The sequence below is a fragment of the Apaloderma vittatum genome, unplaced genomic scaffold (assembly GCF_000703405.1).
Source record: "Apaloderma vittatum isolate BGI_N311 unplaced genomic scaffold, ASM70340v1 scaffold15341, whole genome shotgun sequence".
NCBI classification, from domain to species: domain Eukaryota; kingdom Metazoa; phylum Chordata; class Aves; order Trogoniformes; family Trogonidae; genus Apaloderma; species Apaloderma vittatum.
In genome coordinates, this window is record NW_009699935.1 from 38113 (window position 1) to 48163 (window position 10051).

The window sequence follows — 10051 nt, forward strand, 5'->3', positions numbered from 1 at the left end:
TTAAAGAGGGGCCTTTCACATAACCAGGTGTTTACCTCTAAAGTCTTTCATGTAACAGTGTGTTTTCCTCTTCACCCTTTCATGTAACAATGAAAGTTGCTGTTGCAACTTAAGTTACCTTCTACCGGGTGTTTACCTCTAAATAGCAGTATGCATTTCCTTCTTAGAAAGCAACACTGCCACTGAAATGGACTTCAAACATCTTTCACGTATTCCACTACAAGAAAAGAGGATAAATAAATCAGTGCTTACAACCTGACAGTGGCCCATTGCCTTCTCTGTGTGTGCTCTTGTAAATGATCAATAGAATGATGGAAAAACAATTAGCAAGCAAACCAAGTCTTGAAGTCTTCTCCCCTCAGACATTCTCCCCTAGGTTTCTGTGGGAACTAGGCATGCAAACACTGCACTGAGCTCTTTGGCTGCTGGAATAAAAGCCAAAATCATTTACAATTGCACTTCCAGTCATGCCAGTTGGAGGTGTCAATGAAGTTGGCAAGACTACAGTGAAACATTAGATCTGTTACACTGTCATGGAGTCACACAGAAAAAACAGACAGGGCTGCTACAAAAGGTCACAATTTATTCTAATCCAAGAAGGACCAGCACTGGGACAGACAAAGTCTATTGCAGATTCGGATGCAAGTTGGGAATTATTGCTACACAACTGGTTTTAGGAATTTGCGACTATTTCTCTAAAAATATGACCAAAATACGCACACATTCACTCACAAAAAGGGTGAAAATGCCTCACTCAAGCGTACCCCACAAATCACTCACCCATGGGGGGACAAGGACTCTCTCAAGGATCTATCCAGAAGTCTCGCTCACCAGAAGGGGCTGGTGGGTGCTCTCAGTCCCAGGTAGTTTCCTTGGATGGCTCCTGATCTAAGGGGAGGGGGCTCCTGGACTGCAGATCTGCTGCTCTGAGGAGGACCGACTCAAATCTCAAATTGGCTCTCTGGCAGGGCCTCGTTTGTAGCTGAGTCGAGTCTGTCTGGGGTCAGTTTCTAATTATCTCAGGAGCCAGTGCGCAAGAGACATGGTCAGGCCTCATTAGGCCTCAATGGCCGTCCTTGCCAGGTGCTTGGAGCAGGCCCATTGCCAGATCTTTTGCAGGGCCTGTTCTCTGGTCTTTTGCAAGGCCTCTTGTCAGGGAGGATGCAACTGCCACATACACCTATTTTTATCTCTTGCTCTTGTGGTGCAAAGAGCTTTTTGTAAACTGGAATTGAGTATTGTGTGCTAAGTGCTTTGCCTCATTATTTATAGTCTGTAATGGCAGAGCTTGCAATCTCCCATTTGTCAGAAAACATGGTCATCTTCAGATGAAAGACATGATGCATACCTCAATGTGGATTTACTGATATTTCATGTCACAAAGTGCAATGTTTTGAAATGCCTCCTCTTGATCCTGGAGGTTGAGGGCAAATTCCACTGCCATCCCATTGCGGACTGTGCCTAGGTAAAGCAGCTTTGTTGAACACAATATTTTAGCAGAGAAACTATAATTTGTGGCTACTACAGCTGTTTCACCAAGTGGGGTAAGTGTTAAGCATCAAGGGAGCAAAGCCTGTGCTGAAATAACGTCCTGTCTTCTGGCATCACTGGCTGCAAGGGACGCAAGATCCTTCAAGTTCTGTTACACACCTGGGAGATGCTAAAAGCAAGAGAAAGCTCTGCCTGATGTTTCAGGTACTGACAATTGCAAGACAGGCTAAACAGATTTTCCAGGCTGTCTCTTACTGAACGCTAAAAGCTAGCTTGACACGTAACTTGAAGCTTCAGTATCATCAAAAATAAAACTACATAAACATCACTTTGAGCAACCAAAGATCTAGCACCCACCCCTTCTCAACAGCATGTTTTTTCCTCATTACTAGCAAAACTCAGAGCTGGTTTTTGCTATGAACTAGTCAACGTTTAAGAAATGTTGAAATCTCAACAGCCATTCAAAGTGTTAGCCTATAAATCATAATAAATTGACCAGGCCATTTTCAGTCTCTTCTGGTCAACCTTATGTAAGTGTATGAGAATTCAAGGACTCCTCAGCAGAGGCTTTTGACAGAAGACCAGGGTTGCTGAATACCCATATTTCTGGGTGGTATGACAGGATTCAGAGACAAGGCTACTTTTTGTAGAAGAAATAAGAGCAATATTAGCTTGTGCTTTATTAGAGTTTATCAGAGGGTTTCTAAACTCTGGAGAATTAGAAGCAGAGGTGTTGCCGGAATGCAGCAGACTTTTCTCCTTATCATTTGTTTTAACATAATAAAGACAAGTAAACACATCTCCCCCTTATTTAACCGAAGTTGCCTCCTCTAGCAGTGTTATAATTCTGTTTATTTTCCAGTGAGTTCAGTATGTAGATTCTTTCAGAGAAAAAAGATTTTCTGAAGTAAAAATAAAACCTAGAGGGAAAAATCCACATTTTTATTCCTTAAACAAAAAAAGCATAAAACCCAGACTTCTCCCTTTTTGCAAATCCTCCTTGAAATAACCCAATGAATGGTTTAATGGTTCAAACTGAGAACAAACATATAACTGGCTACTCTTTTGAACAAACATGTAAAACATAGAGCTTCAGTGATAATATAAGGTTACTGACAGACTTTGTACCTGCCAGAGCTTTAGCCTCTATTACTTGAAGGACTCCTAACTAGCTTTCACTTTTCATTGACTTTCCTCACCTTTGATTTAAGACTGCATTGACTTTTCCTGTCACCTTAATCCATTTCTGGCGTTAGATTTCTGCACAGCTGGCTATAATGCCACTCAGTATTGATTATATTCTTTCCTCTCAATAATGTTTTGTTACATAAATTGAAAAATAATCAAAGAACCTTCCTAGCTCTTTGCTGCCTTTCAGTAGCTAATAATTCCACCAATTTTTTTAAAAAATGTTTTCATCAGTGTTATATTGCTCACTTAACCCAGGTCAGTGTTTTGGAGAAGGGAAAGCTGTAAATGAGATGTGCTGCAGTGGCTATACAGAAAGTATTTGATCCCTGGGATTCGTCACAAATGACAGCTGCATGAGACTAAATCCCTGCCAGGTCCTGGTGGTGGCTTTCCAAGAAGCCAAAACCTTGTTCCATGGCTGATGCCCAAGCGGTTTCCAAGCAGGGTCACCACAAAAGGAGGAGGTGACAAGGAGGACTGAAAGTAGCCTTGGTCTCGGGGACTTCCCAGCTACATAACCCACCAACAGGGAAACATAACACCCCAGGGAATTTGGGACTTATACTTTAAACAGTCCAAGCACTCTCTGCTAATGATCACCTACAGATGAGCTCCTCAGGCATGCTAGAAAAGTGAGACCTGTCTATGTCTAAGGTTTGCATAGAAAGTGCCTGGAATGCCAGGACTAATTTCCTCCATGCCCTTGCCCTAAAATGGGGGCAATATTTTTTTTTTCATGCAGCTCTCCCTTGCAGGAAATGTGAGGTTTTATGCCAAGGTGCTCAGTAAGGGATAAACTCCATTACAATAACCCAGGCCTGATTAAAAGGTATTTCTGTAATACAGAAGAATTGGAATTACAGAAGTGAAAAGATAAAATACAGTATTCTACAGGCAAAGACTGTATGGAATAATGCTGTACTAGCTGAGGCTTAAAATACTCTGGGGAAATTTAAAAGTTTCTTGAAGAATTACACAAGAAAAGATAAAATTTTTTTTTCCAGCCTCAGGATTTAAACTTGAATTTATTGCTCCGTGACAGGGCATCTCTTCTCACCATTTAGTGGATCATAAAAAGAAAACTTAATTTTTCTTGTTTCTAGTACAAAAAAAGGTACTCATGCTTGCAGGCTCAGTAATGTGCCTGGCTGTGTAGCTCTTAAATTCTTCTTTTGGCAGAGAAAGGAAAGGGCATATCCATGATAAATATGAAATGATCTTTACATTGTTTGGATGAAGACAAGTACTTTGTTCATTCCTGTCTGTCTCCTTGACTAGTGTCACTACACAGTCTCACTTCCTTGCTTATACAAGGAGAGGTAACACAGGGCTGGAGGAAGTAAATCTCCCATAAGACTGCCTTCTCCCCCAAGGCTAAAAGGCACACCTTTGGTTGTCCTCAACATCAGCGTGTGTTCCTATACACATTTCCAGTAGCAGCTTTAAAGGAAGCTTTTGGTTTGTTGGGTTTATTATGTGTTTTTTCGCTTTGTGTCTGGTGTGTGTTTGTTTGGTTTTTTTTCCATAAGGATGGATGCTTTCTGATTTTCCTTTCCTCTTTTTCATAAAATTAAAGCAGCTATTTAACACAATCCAGTCCATACACGTAAATGCTAACAGGTATATATGATTGTATGTCTGTTCCTGGACAAGGCATTAAAGCACACACATAGAAAAGCAGTATGTATAACAGCCTCCACTGCAGACCACTATGTGTCCTCAGAAAAACCACTCCAGTGTTCCCCATTGCACTCCCTCTCCCAGCCCTGGTTTGTCCTAGTAGAGAGAGCCTTCTTGGGGCCCAGAATGTCTGTTTTCATGGGAACCTCGGCTGTGCCTGCTACAAACTCTGCATGCTAGGAGAATACAAATTAATGACATTAAACTACTGTTGAAAAGCCTTATTGACTCATGTCTTTTATACAATATTGAAGCCTGTATGGTTCTTAAGCCTCTCTGTCACAGTTAATACCAGCTTTCAGTCATATCTTTGCAATTGAAACTCAGTGGGGAACTAATGGATGATCAACTATTTTCTGCTAATATAGAGTAAAAATGAGTGTGCCTGATCAATTCTTAAAAACATAGTGAAGAAAGTACTCAGAGAAAGTTGAAACACTATTCTTTTTAAGAGAACTTTTTTTTAATGATCCCTGATTCTGCATTTAATTCTGTAAGTGTAGTTTAAAGGGCAGAGGGAGTTGTTAAATTTCATTTCCCATCCACATTCTTCTCCCGTTGGCACTCCTGTGGAATTGGTACTGCTGCTCATGCATATTGAGGGGGAAAGCACCCCTTTGCAGGCAGAGTACAGCTCTGCAGCTCATTCCCAGCAATTTCCCAGGTGCTTAGCACTGCAATAGCATTGAAACCCACAGGATTTCCCATTTATTCCCTTATCATTTATTCATACTTCTTACAAAGGATCTGCCTTTGCAAAAACCATCTCTATGACAGAGGAGGGCTGGATGCGAAGTCCTCATAAGTTCATCAGCAGTTTCCAGTTCTCTTTCAAAGTGCTCCACATCCTTCAGAGCACAGCACATCCTTCAGAGCACTTCTAACGCTTGCCTGTCAGCAAGTGAGAAAGCAGAGTGGGAGCCAAAAGTTAAAGACCCAGGTTGCACACTGCTGCTGGGAAGCGTGCTGGTTCCAAGCATTTTGACATCAGAGTTACCGCCTAGACCAGGAGCTAACCCAGAGTGCCTTGTACCTCTTTATGGATTAGCAGGTTGTGCCATGATTAATGAATTCCTGCTTTTTCTCATTTAGACAGAAGCTACACAACCTGTTCCAGTCAGCTTCAGTCTCCAAGAGGAAAATTAGTACATAATATAACCACACAGCAGGAAAAAAGAAGTCAGTGCTTCACCAAAGGCTGGGTGATTGTTCTGCCCACGCAATTCAGGAAGAGTCCCCAGAGCTGAGAAGCTTATAGCATGCAAGGAGTCATATGGCCTGTGTCACAGCTGGACACCTTTCATTGCATGCTGTGGCAGTTTCTGCAGAGAGACAGCACATCATGGCAGAGCATGTGGCAGTGCAGTTTGAGAGACAAAGCTACAAAGATCTGCTGTTAGAGAAGAGTGCAAGCCATGGAGCAAAATGCCTCTGACGCCACCAGGAATGTTTCACAATCCACTGAACTTCCGTTCATTCATCTCTTTTCATTCTTTTCCTTTAAAAACCAAAAGGCAAACCCCTTGTAGTGAAACTTAGACATGTTTCTTATCAATACCTGGGATAGAAAATTCTGAATGTGTGCTAGTAACCATGTAAAAAACCCAGCTGCTATGTTTCCATTCCACTCACTGTTCTCACCAGGCTGCTCTCCAAAGCTTTCTCTGCTGCACTGCATTCTTGTTACACACTGACTGTCTGACACAAAGTCCAAACAGAGAGAAGTTGAAGGAGGCATTAAGCAACTGGACGTCTCTAACTCCTGTCTTGCTGAAACTGTGAGTTCTCAAGTGGGAAAGGATTTTATTTTTCTTAGCTGAAAGAGATTATCAGCAGGCTTCAGAACATGAAAGAGCACAGTAAGCTGAAGCCAGCTCAAATAATTTTTTGATTGTGAAAGTTCTAAATAAATTTAATACAAAGCAAATATATAGCAGTGCTTGAAACAGGCAAATGTATGATGTCTGGAATGGCTGTTCTTTATTTTTATTGAGTGTCTGTTATTATTGTGCTTATAATAGAGTGAAAAAAAAAATGTTTCATTATACCATGTTTTCAACAAACATGGAGGAAAAAGAAGTTTCTTTATGAGGAACTTTTATTTGACCACATAAGTCAAAGAGGAATAGGAGAGCTGTAAGCAGAAAGGATATATGATAAATATCATTCTGGCACTGAAATTTGAATAGGCAGTCAGTTGAAGCATTGCTGAAAGAAAAAGAAAAGTGGGGGAAAATAGGAAAGCAGAGACTAGAAGGGGACAATAGGGGAAGGAGATGGAAAAGGAAGGAGAGCACATCTGCTTTTGCTGAGGGAAAGGCATTGAAGAGGGTATGTTGGAGCATGCTAGCTTTTACAACACAGGAGAAAATGCTTAGAGCCAAAATTGTTTGATGCAATCTCTTCACATTGATAAGAATGAAATTGCTGACCTACATGGTCCTTGTTGCTTAGGCCACTATTTGCTGCCATGGACAGGACTGCAACATCTTCTTTGTCCTTCCTCTGGAGATGACAAATTCCTGTCATGATGACTAAATGAGCGGTATAACCCTTGATTGCATATGCAACTCTCATCGTCACATTTCAGACAGAAGAACACTGGATAATGTTTACGATCATAGTTACAGTAAGAGCCTATTCCAGTGATGCAAATGACAGATCTGTGCCTTAACTGTTTCCAGTTTGAATGATTATAAATACTTTTAGCATTGTTTGATGGCTATCTCAGCATAAGATTGGCCTTTTGTCAGTACTGAATGAGGAAAGTTTAGCTTTGTGTTTTTCCGTTTCATGTTTTCTATTCCAAAAAGTCTTGAGCTTCTGCAAGCTCCTTATCCTCAGGCTCACCTCAATATGTTAGATTTTGATTGTGGAAAGTGAAAAAGAGAATGCTATAATTTACAAGCTGCAAAATGACTACATTAAAATTTAGAAGAAGATGAATATACTTATGAACATAAAATTTCAATACTAGGCAATACAGCCCTGTACTTGCCCATATGAACTGAACCCTACCAAAAAATTGTCAGACATGGAAAAGAGACCACTTATATGACAAATACTTTTCTGTTTTACAAAAATTCAAAGAATGTCTTAGAGATAGCAATTTTGGGTCAATTTTCTTATAGTAATTCTGCAGACAATCAAAAGGTTGTGAAGTTAATAAAAACAGAGAAGCCTAGAAATTGTCTCTGAATTTCTCAGCCCTGGCCTCCATATATCCCAGTAGCATTTCTGCACAAATTCTCCTCAGCTAGACAGTATTCTGAAAACAACCTTGTACTAAGATAATATCCCTGAGGATCAGACTACACAGGGATGAAGAACAAATACACATTTTACACTCATAGATGTAGTGGGAACACTAAAGATTCAACTTCTTCTAGCAATATTCATAACTGCAGGTAAATATTTGCTCTAAATTTATCTCCAATCTATCATATTTAGGTAAAATTTCCTTAGGTTTTCATAAGCTGTTGTGTTACTTCTACTACTACAGTCTGCTAGAGTAGACAGCAAGTAGAGACTATTGCACTGTCTCTGTTTTTTCCTAAAGATAAATGATTACATTCTTTCACTTGAAATATAAGTTCTACTGCTGCTAACAAACCCAAACTTCTCCTCTTCCTCTGCATTCTTGCCTTGATCTTTACTACTTATATACCCAGGCTACCATTCTGAGGATTTGATGGATCACTGGGATTACTGTGGATCAAGACTTGCTCTTAAACTTCTGGTCTTTATCTCCACCTTAGCCTAAATCTCAGAACTGAATTTGTGTCCTGTATGGATGCTTGTGTCACCCCCTCACTATCTTTTACGTTGTCCTTAACCATAAAACTGTTCCCCAAAATTTCCTGTTATATCCAGGTCTGTGTCCTCATCTTATTCAAAACATTTTGAAAGTGTTTTTTTTTTTTTAATATGAGGGCCACACTATTATCCTGTCCTCCCCTACTAATGAAAAGGATGCTCAGGTCACTTAACAAGCACAGCTGAGTTGCCTTTGATAGGAGGAAACTATCGCTAAATTATACCAGCAGAGAAACTGGCCAAAATACGAGTTCATTTCTTCATTTAAGATTTCTTACTATGCTTTGATTTATCTGTGTCTTATCATCTGGAGTTTCAGCTTTTACAGCTGAAATTGTCTTTATCACTGAATTGTCTTTACCACTGTACTGAACAGCACTGCTACGCTCCCAGTTCTTTCAAGCCAGTAAATAATGAGATACTCATGAAATTCTTAGTGGGTGTTGTGTTTTAATACATGATCTGATTTCAGTGGGAGGTTTATCTGACTAAGATCTTCTGGGATGCCTCCACAAAGAAGAATAATTTCTTGTTCCCCCTACCAGGTAACAAATGCTAGCTTAATACATCAATCTATCATCACATAGTTATGTATCATCCATAGCCAAAAGGCTCTAACAATAAATTCTAATCTCCTTAGGATGATAAAGCAGAAAACTAATGTGAACCTATTGCAAATAAAACTGAATTCCCTAAAAAGCAAGGCCTCTTTATACCTTAATAACAGAATGCTCTTTCCAGCTGTCAGCCTGGAAATTCAGTACCACTCGGTATTGCATACTTTATTCTGTTCTAACAAACCTGTTAATGAAATGAGCCCTGCAGCTGTGGTGGTGAGGACTGTGCAGTGGGAAAATGTTGAGTCTAATTCTGCACAGAAAGTGAAGCAGCACTGTTATGGCCAAGGGCAGAACTGAAGGTGTTTTGTGGAGAAGCGGTTGAGCACACGTTTTGAAGCACAAGCCTTGTTCCTGCTAACAGTTGAGAGTGTAATTCTGTTGATTGGAAAAAAATAGAGGCACTGCAGCAAGACCTAACTGTTCCCAGTTTGGCAGTAACCATTGCAGAAGAGAAAGATTTAACATATCTTGTTAAGGAATCTGGGAATTAGTTGTGTGAAGGAGAGGTATATTTTACCCTGTACAGTGAATGGCCAAAGGGGTTTTTAATTACCTAATGTAGCTTCAGGGATGTAGCATTGCTGGGTAATACCCCACAAACTACACTATGAAGGACACTAGATGTGATGTTCACAGTGGCCCACAGTCTTTTCTTGTCCTATTTTTTTTTCCTTTTCTAGGAGCACCTGGTCTATTTTATTGTCAGGATCCAATGGCACCTTGTGACACAGACACTCAAAAATCCACCATAAAAGTTTCATTACAACTTATCATGATGCAGTGCAATACAAGTTATGGATTGTCTTGATAATAGGCCCATGTCTGGCAGAAAAGAATGTGGTTGAGGGCTAGCTGAAAAATAGATAATGTTACCTAAAACCCAAAGAGCTGTCTGTGAAATGTGAATGGAGTGAATCTTCTCGTGATCTGCACTGCAGAATATGGTGCACATGTGACATTTCCCTTAACATGCAGAAAGAGGGGTGTCTGCCAAAAGGTAGGTAAAGCACATGCCACCTCTTTCTTTCCAAGGTCTCTTCATCCTTTGTGCTAATTTAAATTTTCTCTTTTATTCTATGCAAGTGTTGAGCTTTGTTAACACCAATATTTCATTGCGCTTTGTGGTAATTGGTCTCGTGGTAATTTGAAGGCTGATTAGTTTCTTTGTTACCTGTGATTACAAACAGGCACTCTTAAATGTTGCTTTAAGGCTGGTCTGCTGCTGTGCTGTTCTAGTCAAGAATAATTTAGGC